Raw genomic sequence first — 13,525 nt, forward strand, 5'->3', positions numbered from 1 at the left:
AAGCTCTTTCAGGAATTTGTGTAATATCCTTTTAGAAAGCAAAACATGTGGTGACGATGCCCAGGGAGTCTGTGGGTGACTTCTCCCCCTTCCACAGCAAGTTGTGATAGGTTTGTGAAATAAGAAAGGCTGGGAAACACATTCCCCCTCTAGAGAGGCTGTTGTCATCCAGTTGTGACCCTCCAACCCTTCCCGCAGGAGCACAGAGGGGACAAACAGCGGGTGGCACCGGGAGTCCCCTGGTCCAGGGCGCGTCGGGGGGAGCCAGGAGGCCACGCGCAGCTCAGCGGCCCTTTGTGAGGCGCTCAGGACACCTTCGGAAGGTCCCTGCATCACCAGTGATGTCACAGTGCTGCGGGGACAACCAAGGGCCCCGTTGCCGGGGCTCATTGGCGCACACGCCTTGCAGAGAAGGCGCAGCCATGGCTGTCTTCTCTGTATTAGTGTGCGCTTTCCTATGTGCTTTTGCACAGGGGATTCCGATTCCCAAGGAAAGAGCAGCTTCACCATCGCGTGAAGGTGCGTACTGCAATGGGACACCTCTTCTGCCTGCTGACGTTGGCTAGGGATGAATTTTCAAGGGTCCGTCTGAGGCTGCCCAGACTGGGCACACAAGAGCATCTGCTCAGCCTTGTCCCAGCACTGCTGGGTCCTGCTCCTGACGGGCTCCTGCTCCCCTTCTCCCCAGTGCCGAGGGAGAGGGCATGAGAGCAGGAGCAGCTCCACTGAAAGGAATGGGCTGTGGGAGAACAACAGGGTGTTTCCTCAGGGCACAGCACCAAACCGCTCCAGCACATGGCATCCCGCGCGGGGTGGGATGCCCAGACCCGCGGCTGCAACGCGGGTGCCACTGCTTCGGCTCCTCACACTTCAGCCCTCCTCCTCCTCCTGCTCCCTTTGCCCTCCCCCAGCAGCACGTTTGATATGAACTCTGATGTCTGCCCTTTATTTTGCAGTCATCTTTCCCAGTGGCTTTCAGGATGAGGACTCCGGCATGGGGACTCACGCCAGAAGGTTCACAATGTTTAACATTGTGACCATCGGCGCTCCGTTCCCCTTCATCGTCTTTTCCTTCTGGCTCTGTTGCAAGAAAAACTGCAGGAAACGAAAGTAACGTTTAAAATTCACCTCCCTTATAAAGTGATAAGGTGCAAAGGAGGTCCCAGTGCAGCCATCCCTAGTTTGGCCTCTCACAGGATCAGTTGGGTTCCCCTCAGAGCGACTCCCTTCTAGTGCTGCTCCCAGCGCTGCCACCCTCCTGCTCCACAGCTGCCACAGCAGAAAGAGGGGCGGGAAGGGAGAGCCACCGCGTGCAGGGGAGCCGACAGCAGCACTCAGCAGGCTGCAAATGCAGCAGCTGAAGGACTCCCAGCATTACTCATAACCGGGTTAAACCCAACTAACTACCACCCTTCTCGGGGCCCTCCCCTGACAGGCGACTCTCAGGGCCAGGCAAAGCCCAAGCTGGAGGCACAGAGACCTTGGCTTCAGCCCCCTTAAAGTCAAAAACTACCATCCTGCCTTTCAAAAGGACAAGTAAAACCTCTCTGTGCTATCCCTAGGTCTCCTGAGGAGGAACTTGAGGCCCTGCTTCAGCAGCTCCTTGGCCACTGCCGAGAGGTGAGTTTGCTTCTGTCCGTGGGACACAAATCTCCACCCAAACGTGTCCCTTCAAACCTTCCTCTGCTCACACTCCCCCCAGCACACAGCTCACCCACTGGTGCTTTATTCCCAGCACCCGGACCGGCAGCGCCCGTGCTCCAGGTGCGCTTCCCCGAGCCCCGACATCCTAGAGCTCGGCAGCACCTGGGAGGAGCAGCAGGCCCACTCCTTTGGCGGCCTCTTCCTTTCATCTCCGCCCCGTTCCCCGGGCTCCGCGGATGCTGCTCTCTGGGCAGGTGATCACCCCCACAAAGGCAGTCGCCTGTTTGCCCGGCTGTGCTGCCCCCTCAGGACGGGGTGGCTCCGGGCGCCTCTTGAGGAGCTCACGGCAGCTTCTGCCGCTCCTTTGGGGCTGCGCCCACAACCTCTGTTCCCATTTCAGACCCGTGACCGGGGAACCCCCCAGGCGCCTAGCGCCAATTAGGCCATAACATCTGCCTGCGTCCAGAGCCAGGCGGCCCCTGTGAGCAAGAGCTCGCGCCGACACCAGGAGGGCCCTGTCCCTCCAGCCCGCCCGCCCACGCTGAGCTCCTCCATCTCGGGCTGGCACCACCATCGCGCACGGCCACCTGCTCGGGGCACCCAGGCAATAAGGATCCAGAGGAGGCCGAGTCCGCGGAGCCCAGCGCTGGTTACTAGCAGCAGCTCTCGGGGGCTCTCCCACACCGGGGCTGGGGGCACCAGAGCTGATGAACCTGGAAGCCGGCGCTGGAGACGGTGGATCTCAACAAAAGACTTTTGAGTCATCAGCTACTCATATATGGAATCAATCATCTCCTTGCACAGAGGAAATTTTCAAAGAAATAAATAGTCTTACAGTCTTACACTGTCAAGAATTGGTGCCTAAATGTGCCTGCATGTTTGATGGATACGATTTAGATGGGAAGGTTGAAATAGTTAAATTGAGACAAATTAATAAGTGGACAAATAAGGAAATATACCTGACACTAGATATTGAGTAAGAGATTTCCAGGTGCTCTGAACCTGGATATTTTGAGGGAGAAGAAAATCTGAACTATAACAAGCTTTGTTGCTGCTCTGCCACCTGCACAGACACCACATTTGCAATATGGAACTGGAAAATAACACTGCCTTAAATATGTCCTCACATGTCATATGTATTGAGCTTGTGGGTAAGGGTTAAAGGGCAGGCTAATGTGGGAGACACTGTGGTGGGTGTCTGCTACAGGACACCTGACCAGGACGAGGAGGTTGATGATGTCTTCTATAGTCAGCTGGATATTGCCTCACGGTCACAGGCCCTGGTTCTCATGGGGGACGTCAACTACCCCGACATCAAGTGGAAGGACAACACGGCCAGGCACAAACAGTCCTGGAGGTTCTTGCAGAGTGTTGACGATAACTTTTTGACGCAGGTTGTGGAGGAGCAACGAGGAGAGGTGGGCTACTGGACCTCCTGCTAACAAATAGAGAGGGACTTGTAGGAGATGTGAAGGTGGAGGGTAGCCTTGGCTGCAGTGACCATGAGTTGGTGGAGTTCAGGATCCAACGAGGAGGTGGCAGGGCTGTAAGAAGCCTTGCAATGATGGACTTCAGGAGGGCCAACTTTAGCCTCTTCAGAGACCTCCTCAGAAGAATCCCATGGGCTAGAGCTCTAGAAGGAAGGGGGCCCAAGAGAGCTGGATAGTTTTCAAGTGGCACTTTCTCCATGCCCAGCAACAGTGCATCCCTGTGTGTAAGAAGTCAGGCAGAGGGGGCAGGAGACCTGCGTGGATGAGCAAGGAGCTTGTGGCAATGCTCAAGCAGAAGAAGGTGGTATACAGAATGTGGAAGAAAGGACAGGCCCCCTGGGAGAAATACAGGAACGTAGTCAGGGAATGCAGAGATGCGACAAGGAAAGCTAAGGCGCAGTTGAAACGCAATCTGGCAAGGGACGTTAAAAATAACAAGAAAAACTTCTTCAAATATATTAACAGCAAAAGGAAGATCAGGGAAAACGTGGGGCCGCTGGTGAATGGGATGGGCACCCTGGTTACGAATAACACAGAAAAAGCAGAGTTGCTGAATGCCTTCTTTGCTTCAGTGTTTACCAAGGGTAGCCCTTTAGAGTCCCAGGCCCTAGCGTCAAGAGAAGAAGCCTGGAGAGAGGAAAACTCGCCCTGGGTAGAGGAAGATTGGGTTAGAGAGCACCTAAGGAAACTCGGTACCCACAAATCTATGGGCTCTGATGGGATGCACCCCAGAGTGCTGCGGGAGCTGGCAGATGTCATAGCTAAGCCGCTCTCCATCATCTTTGAAAGATCCTGGAGAATGTGGGAGGTGCCAGAGGACTGGAAGAAGGCCAGTGTCACGCCAGTCTTCAAAAAAGGCAAGAAGGAGGATCCAGGCAACTACAGGCCAGTGAGCCTCACCTCCGTCCCCAGAAAAGTGATGGAATGGTTCATACTGGCTGTTGTCTCCGGGCACATGGAGGACAAGAAGGTGCTCAAGAGTAGTCAGCATGGGTTCACCAAGGGGAAATCTTGCTTGACTAACCTGATAGGCTTCTATGACGGAATGACCAACTGGATAGATGAGGGAGAGCAGTGGATGTTGTCTATCTTGACTTCACCAAGGCTTTTGACACCGTCCTTCACAACATCCTCCTGGGCAAGCTCTGGACGTGTGGGATAGATGAGTGCACAGTGAGGTAGATTAGGAACTGGCTGGATGGCAGAGCTCAGAGGGTGGTGATCAGCGGTGCCGAGTCTAGTTGGAGGCCTGGAGCTAGCGGGGTCCCCCAGGGTTCAGTCCTTGGTCCAGTCCTGTTCAATTTATTCATCAATGACCTGCACGAAGGCACAGAGTGCTCCCTCAGCAAGTTTGCTGATGATACCAAACTGGGAGGAGTAGCCGATACACCAGAGGGCTGCGCTGCCATCCAGAGAGACCTGGACAGACTGGACAACTGGGCGGTGAAAAACCTCATGCAATTCAACAAGGCCAAGTGCAATGTTCTGCACCTGGGGAGGAATAACCCCAGACACCAGTACAGGCTGGGGACCGACCTTCTGGAGAGCAGCTCTGCAGAGAGGGACCTGGGTGTCATGGTGGACGACAAGTTGACCATGAGGCAGCAGTGTTCCCTTGTGGCCAAGAAGGCCAATGGGATCCTGGGGTGCATTAAGAAGAGCGTCTCCAGCAGGTCGAGGGAGGTGATCCTGCCCCTCTACTCAGCCTTGGTGAGTCTGCATCTGGAGTATTGTGTCCAGTGCTTGGCACCACAGTACAAGAGCGATGTGGAACTGCTGGAGAGAGTCCAGCGCAGGACCACAAGGATGATCAGGGGCCTGGAACATCTGCCCTGTGAGGAGAGGCTGAGGGAGCTGGGCCTGTTCAGCCTGGAGAAGAGAAGGCTGAGAGGGGACCTGAGCAGTGTCTAGAAGTACCTCAAGGGAGGCAGTGAGGAGGATAGTGCTGGCCTCTTTTCAGTGGTGGCCACCGACAGAACTAGAGGAAATGGCCACAAACTGAAACACCAAAAGTTCCACAGGAACTTAAGGAAATTTTTTTTAACAGTGAGGGTGACAGAGCCCTGGAACAGGCTGCCCTTCTCTGGAAGGAGACTTGGAGCCGCTTGGATACAGTCCTGTGCCACGTGCTCTAGGTGACCCTGCCTGTGCAGGGGGGTTGGACTAGATGACCTCTAGGGGTCCCTTCCAACCTTAAGCATTCTCTGATTCTATGATAATTGTCCTTGTTACTTTTTTTACGGTGCTGTATATATATTTATGATGGCAGAGTCTATATTTGGTAGGAGCCTGAATGTGTGTTGTGTATTGTTGTGACTGTGTTTTGCTATGATGAGGTGAAGCACCTACGCTGGTATTCAGCTTGTTATGGTTTTATTACTATTTCTTCAAGCAAGTAGAATATTTTTGTTTTATGACTGGCATGAGTATTTCTAGATACTGTTATTGCAGTGTGGGTTTTGAATATATTCTTGTGCGCTTGGGGAAAAATGGGTGAAACCACCTGAGACAACAGTTGGGGTCCAGACAGTCACCCACTGAAGCTGATCCACTGCTGAACAGGAAGGCATGTGCTGTGTGTATCTGTTCACTTACTCGTGTGGCAAGGACAGCAGTAAAAATACACATTTAGCATCAAAGTTAATTATATGAAAGAGATGTATAGCAATGTAGAAACTTAATTAAAGTAGTATAATTTGGATCTATTTTACTAATTTTGGTTTGGAATTCTGAAACTTGTATTAAATACAAATTTGTACTCAGATGATTCTTTTTACAGTACTTATGCTCAAAATAGAAATGAGTGGGCTGGCATTTCTTACAGAGTATGATTTCTTCCTCTCTCCCTTCCCACACTGTTCAACAAAAGTAAGCCCACGGGACAACCTACATTCAAGTTAGTTCTTTTTTTATCATATAAAAAGATGAAGCCAATCAAATACCTATGCAAATACCTATGGGAATACCTAATAATTGTGCTATGACATTATTTTATAAGATGACTTGTCAAACTTACAACCTAGGTAAGCTGCCATAGACAAACTGTCACATCTTCAGCTTATACTGTTCTGTCACCTCCATGGGGTGAAGAAACCTCAGTGGTAGCATATGGCAGAACTCTTTTCAGCAGACTGTGATTTTTTTGTTTCCATAAAAAAATCATTTTTAGTGTTATTTCATCTCCTATATTTGACTTGATCCTGGTACATGATTGGAGCAGGTACTAAGGCCTGAGAGCCATAAGCAACAATCAGCCCTGTATCACCTCTGTGTTCTTGAGCAACACTTCCTCAGAAGATTTCAGAACTTCTTTCAAATGCTTTGATTTTTTGTTTGTTTGTTTGTGTTTGATGTAAATTGTTTCATTCCTTTATTTCATAGCATGGTTATTTGCATCTATTAATTTAATTGACTGAGTTGAACTTAATGGAATTTGAAAACGAGGCTTTATTGCCTTAAACTCAGTATGCCATACAAGTGGACACTACTAAAAATGTTCTTGGCCCTTTCTCTTTCCTTATCCAAGTAGTGAGGAAGAATAGTCATTACTTTGCTAGTAGGATGCTGCAGGGAAATTAGTTACTGCTGGTAAAATTTTGAGATTGAAAAGCCTAGTCTTCTGTTGATCCCTCCTTTGTAAAGGTCCAAAGCATAGTGCACCATAAACGGCCGTGCAGCAAGTATCCTGATTCATTTTTACAAAAAAACAATTGTGCTTTTCACATGTGACAGTCTGCCTGTTTGAATTGACGCCCAGAAGCATTTCATGGTTTTGGAGTTACCGTTGCATGTACCCTGACTGCTGGCTAGTCTGCCCTCCTGCTGCACAGTCCTCCCAGACCAAAGGCAACATTCAGTGCAGTTTTGGTGACTCATGATTTGTTTCTTTAATTATATACCTGAACATAAAACAAGTACTGCAAATGAATTTTTAGAGCTTTTAATATTGGCAGATTGATTAATCATTGAGACTTATCCTTTAAGGTTTTGCTAAGTACTAGCTGCATAATATGAGTTGTCTAGAAGCCCTTTTTTGTCATAATTTAAAATCTTGTTACACAAGTCTCAGAACCCATGAGGCAGCACATCAGCAGCCCGTTTTCAGCCTCCTCCTACCTCAGGTATATTCATAGCAACACCAAGTCCCAAGGCTGCTTTTTGCGGTTCTTTCCTGTGCTGTCTCCATTGTTGCAGAAGAGTATATGGCTTTCCTAATCCCTTTATAGCATAGGACTGAGAGAGGCAACAGAAACTGGGTAACGACTCCCTAGCAGCTGCCTTAGCCTTGAAAATTTAATCTCTTTCATTGGCACTTTCATGCAGAGTCTAAAGAACCTAACGGTCTGGGCCTATGTATATAGCTACACCCCATGCTGGGCTTTGTTGCATCTCTAGTCTGCAGCTAAGATAGTGGTTTACTGCTAAGTCTTTTAAGGACCAGTCCATTGAATTATTTAAAAGTTGCCGTGTACTAAGTTTTGTAGGAAATCCTATTAAATATCAGGCTTCTAGAAACATCTCTTAAGCTTAATGATAAAGTGTTGGTTTTTTTTCCTTGAAAAAAGCTTTTATGGGCTTTCACTACTATTGCATGTTGCTGAATTCACTGTGTCATGGTTTTCTTTAAGTGACTAATGCGAGAGTTTCAAAGGGCCTAATGGAGGAAATGGAGGAAAAAGTGATCACAGTCTACATGTTACTCACAGTGATGTGCAATGTGTATAACCTGGACTTGGATTTGATTTAACATGTAAAATTATGAAATACAAAATTTGGAGAAAACTAAAATTTGGGGGAAACATGATCCCACATGCAAGTTCCCTCTTCAGTGTTAAGGTGGACTAGGTATGTGGTTACTCTGTTAGGGGTTGTTTTTGACTGGCTCACTAACAAGTAAGGACTAAAACAAGCTAAAAATCTGGTAAGTGTGATTTCATTATTAAAAAAAAAGCTTTATACAAATTGGTTTTTGGATGTATGTCCCCCATACCTGAATTAAATTTAGACTTTGCTTTCCTGGGTCTTTTTATCTTTTTCTTGGGTTTATGAAGGAGTTCTCTGTTATCAAAAACCATCCCCTTATGCTGGTAGTCAGACTGTGATCAGTTCCGCTACTGATTTTCTCTTTGATAAATCAACTAATCTAATCTCTTTCCTGTAAAAGTTTTCCATATTATTGAATATATTCTTTGCTGTTCCAGAGCCTTTAGTCACTCTAAAGTGTTTTTCTTTTTTCTTTTTTTTTTCCCTTATAGTAATAGTCTTAGCATCATAGGTCTGTATTGCGGTGATCATCATAAACAAGGTAATACAAAGGGAAAACTTGTCAGCACACTGACTTAAAACTTATTGCAATAAGGAAGAACATATTTTAAGGAAATGCTTTGAACCACTTGAATGTCAGTGGTCTGGTAATACTCGGGTGGGAGTGCCAGTCCTGCTAATAGCCTCGTCACCATATGGCCTCTGCGTTGCTTTTTTCTCTCATTTGTTTAAGGAGGATAATATTGGCCTTACTGAGTTGTTACGTAGATTAATTTGTTAACATTTGCACAATTCTGTTGAGTATCACACATTTTATTAATTCTTGGAATTATTATGATTTTTATCATGGCTTTATCATTTTTAATTAGGAGATTTGGAACATGAACAAATAACTCCAGCATATGCAGAAGCTTCTGTGACAGCAACTGATTAGTCATTTTTGATTTAGCATGCAAATAACATGTGAATGGAATTTCAGAGAAATCTTTCATCTCTGATATTTGAGTTAACTCAATTACAGTTCCTGCTCAAAAATGAGGGGGAAAACTTAATTTGGAAAGTGAACCCCTGCTGTGCCAGGTGAGAGAGCTCATAAAGCACCGATCCGGGGGGAAAATGGGCCTGCTGCGGTAAGGGATTCAGCTGCTTCTGTGTAGCTGAACATTTGTAATTGTTTGTCTTACAAACGTTGGTGAGCTTGGAATACGGCTGAGTTAAAGACTTGCTGCTATATTTAGCCGTGTTGTTCAGCATTTGGGACATCAGTTCCACATCTGTAGTGCTCTGAAGCGCATGGCAGAAGCTCAGCTAACCAGCACATTCGTAGTTAGCTGCCAACAAGCTCACAGCTCCTGGTGTGGGAGGGCATGCATTTTTAATACAGCTGGTAATTATAAAGCAATTATTTCAAGGCAGACTTAGTTGATGAATGAAGTTACATTATTTACTTGAATATACAAATAAGGGCCTGGGTGGCCTCGGTGGCATTTAAATATAAAATTGAGTTACATGAGTCTACACCAACTTGAATAACAATAACCAGGCAAGGAGAAAATGAGCATTAACTTTTTCAACCTTCTCATCACCCTATGCGTGATTCTCCACCATAAAATGCAGGAGGGATAGATGAGGCTCCTCCTGGAACAAGGTTGCCACCTCAGGAAGGCAGGTGGCCATTTGAGGTGCGAGCCTGTGCTTGCATGTGCCGCTTGAGGCACGGAGTAGCTGGTGCTACTTCAGTTTCCAAATGAGTTAGATGTAGTCAAATGCACGTGTGAGCACTTCGCTGGCTTTATCCCCAGATCACCATTACACTGGTGATCACAAAAGAAACAGCAGGTAATCGCCTGGCCTCCCGTAGGCAAAGAGCTCTGCTTTCAATCCTGCATTGACCATTCGGAAGCAGCTGAGTATCTACTGCTTGCAGCAAAAGGCCACTGCTCCAGGGACAGCATTGCCAGCTTTGCTTTGCCTTCTCTGTGGCTGCATTTGTCTTTTGTGAAGCCCTCTGATGCCTCTTTATGCAGACCATGAGCAAATAGATGGGATGCAGTGGATTTCTGCAGAACATTTAAGAGCTTCCTGCTATCTCCTCTGTTGCTCTCACCATTGGAGATAGAGCCAGCAGCCAGCTGGGCTAGATGGGCTACCCACAGGGCTGCTGATAGTTTTTGAATGGCCATGCAGTTAGGACACGTTTCAGAAAGAGACAGGCTGGTCTTTGTCACGTATGTTGCGGTTTGATGAGGGGGGCAAATTTGGTAAGAGGTGAATCCCCTGCGTTCCAGCCGATCCTCGAAGGCCAGAGGGACTGGGGGTGGCTGGACTCGTCTCTTAATAGGGATACCCCATACTGTGTTAGCTCTACGCCCAACTCCGGCAGTATGGGATTCATGGACAGTCTGCTGACCGTCGGGCCGATCGCCTTCCTAGGAGCGAATCGAGTTCCCAAATAGTGTGATCAACCACAACCTCGACTCTGTCAGTATCAATTCACTGACAGCCTGTCGACTGTAGGTCCAGTTGCCTTCAGAACAAGTGGTCGGGTTCACGAATAGCACAATTTATTCAATGTAACATTTGGAAAACAGGTTTCGGATGCCAGTATAGGAAATTCTCTACTACAGTGTGGAGTTCTTAGCTAATGCCTAGTGTACAAATGCACAGTCATCACTCACCCAGAAGATGGGAGAGGGCTCTCAGTCTTGAGGAGTCTCCTCAGGCAGCGTCCTGACCCGAGGGGAAGAAAGGGCTTCAGCCTGTCAACTGACCCAGAAGTTACGATGGAGTCTTCCCTCTCTCCTCTTCCTTCTTCCTCAATTCCTCTTTCTCTGTTCTTACCATCCCATTCTTCCTTCCTAGTTCTTACCCCATTTTTCCTTCCTACCATATTGCTCCTTAGTTCACCTTTTATATATTTTCTTTTACATTTAGGTGGAGCTTGAATGACTCTGGCCATGTTTACTTTTGTTATTCATTGATTTTAAAAAGTCTCCCAAGTTAATTGAAAATCTAGAGAGGATGCTCAGTGAGATGGGGTTGTGTGTTGGTATTACAATGAGATTAGAAGGAGGAGAATTTGAGCAAAGCCTGTCATAAGGAACTGATCTGCCACCATTGCTGGCCTAGCACCAGGCATCACACTCTGTGGCTTCTCAGCTGCAGGGTAGCACGAGACTGACCTGCAGGGAGTCAACAGTTTGGCCGCGGTGCCTTCGCTCCGCTCCGTGCTCCATTCACTCATCATCTGCGCGGCACCATCATGTTAGCCCCTCCATGGGAAAGCCATTACACGTTAGTGTGTGCTAGGAGGGCAGACTGTGTTGCCAAGGGAATCGTGGAGAAGTAGATTCCACACAAACCAACCTTCCTGGAAGTGGTAGCTGTCTCTCATCTCAAGCAAGCCTCTGTAATCCTATAACATCGGTTAGGTTCTCTTTTTCTCTAAGTTCCTCTTTCTCAAGCAATTCTCTCATAATGTAAAAGTGAATTAAATAATTGGCTCTTGCAGCCTCCTTCCTGGATAGTGCACTTGCGTTCTGCTGTCTGGCTAGGTCTGATTGTATCAGCTTCCTGAGACACAAGGAATCTCGCTGTCCCCAAACTAGGGTAGAGATGCTGCTCTTCCTTTCTGAATGGTGTTGGCATTTCAATTCTGAAGTGAGAAGAAACTGAGATCTTTCACATTTTTCATGGAAGTGAGGGAAAAAGCTATTCTTCAAAATGGAAGAAAAATCAGGCGAGGAATTTGAAATCTCTGACCAAGCACAGCCTTGAATCTGGGTTCCTCTGCCCACAGGAAAGTGCTCCAGTGATGAACCTGTCGGCTACTCTCTTCACGTTTGGCCTGCTGACAGAAAAAGCCTTTCCTGACAAAAGTGTCCATAAGAACCAGTGTGTTCCTATGAAAAGTTTTTTTCCAATAGATTAACATTTTTGAGCAAAATCCCTCTCTATTTGTCAAGTTCCTAAGCTGTTCCACTTCCTTGTGCTTTATGAATATAGGCATGACCAGTCTCAAAAGTAGTTCTAGCCCAGTTATTAACACAATGAATGTAGGGTTTTTTTTTGCTTGGAAAACCAGACTTTTATTTTTCTTCCTTCTTTACCAAGAGGATGCCATTCTTTTCAATTAGTAGTAAGTGATGCCACTAAACGTTATCTTTTTATCACTTTACCACTTTTGAATGGAAAAAGAGGGATTAGAGGATAGATAACCCAAATATAAAACTGCATTGCAAAAATGTGCTTGTTTTTGTTTCCTCCTTCTCCTCGTCTTCCCTTAAGTGCACTGCAGTTAGGACAGGAGGATGTCTGGTCCAGCCGTCATGGAAGCCTGATTTATAAGTACAGTTTTGAAAATGAATATATTATGCTTTTTATAGCTACTGTCAACAACTACCAGGACAGAACAACTTGTGCATTTGGCATGGGAATCCAATGTCAAAGCTCAATTTAAGAAAACATTCTGCTTTCTTGGGCAACTGTCAGAGGTAACAACTGAATTTGGCCTTGATTTAATGTTGTCTTTCCAAATTCACAGCAAAACAACTGTCTGTTTGCAACACAAGTGGAAAAAATAGGTGAGGAAGAGTGAATTAAGGAAGAGCAGTGGCACAGCAGGCTGTATTCCTGATAGTGTCATGGTCTGCTGTGGCTTTTCAGTTGAGTTTTCTTTGCAAGTCAGATGGGAGGATGGTTTGGTGCAAAATGGTTTTCTTGACCCATAAAAATGTTTGAGACTTTGAATGCTATTTTAATTTGCCCTGAAAGGGAAATGAGACCTGCGAGCTTAAAGGGTATTTTCTCTTGTTTCATCTCACCTCAGAAAGGTGAGAAATGCTAGGATGCAGAAGAGGGGATTGATGGTGGTGTGTGTGTGACATGGATTGTCATCTTGGTGTGGCCCTACCTGGACATTAGGATAATTAGGATAAATCTGGTTTCCAGTGCGTATGAAGGCACCAGCAACAGGATCTGAAGCACCACTTATTTTAGCATACACTGCTGTTGCCACCAATAGGGCAGAGACAGATGGTTTATTTAATACATCCCTATAATAGAAAGCTTTTCATCAGCTAGCAGGCAAGCAAATTACTGACATAGATGATGTGTGAAGAGATGGACAATGTAACACACTGGGGTGGGAGAGGGAGAAAATAGCCCAAATTACCGGTATTGAGCTAACTAGTGTAGTCAAGTTGTGCCTCTTGTTTGACCTATGGGTTTTCAAAAAGAGAATCATTACTTTTATCACAGATTTTTCTGACCTACAGCTGATGCTGGAAAGGCACCTCATTAGACTGGCAGCAGCGTGTGCTCAATGCATGGGAAAAATATTGTCACAAGTACTTCACCTGCCTGCCCTCTCTTTTGAACTCTAATGGGAACTTAACTTCAGTTCTAAAAGTAATTATCTCTTTATTTTAGCATCCTTGATACCACTGGGCAAAGGCGCCCCTATTCCCTTCTCTCCCTGTATGCACTGGACATCTTTGTATAATCAGATATTTTGTATAAGCAGATGCATACTGTATCCTAAATCGAGATATGCCCTCAATACTCTGTTTTCAGAAATAAAATGGTTTTAACCTGAAACAAAAGTTTGGCTAATACTTTATTTTCCT

The sequence above is a fragment of the Tinamus guttatus genome, unplaced genomic scaffold (genome assembly GCF_059628265.1).
Source record: "Tinamus guttatus ecotype Peru unplaced genomic scaffold, ASM5962826v1 Tinamus_guttatus_pri_ptg000287l, whole genome shotgun sequence".
NCBI classification, from domain to species: domain Eukaryota; kingdom Metazoa; phylum Chordata; class Aves; order Tinamiformes; family Tinamidae; genus Tinamus; species Tinamus guttatus.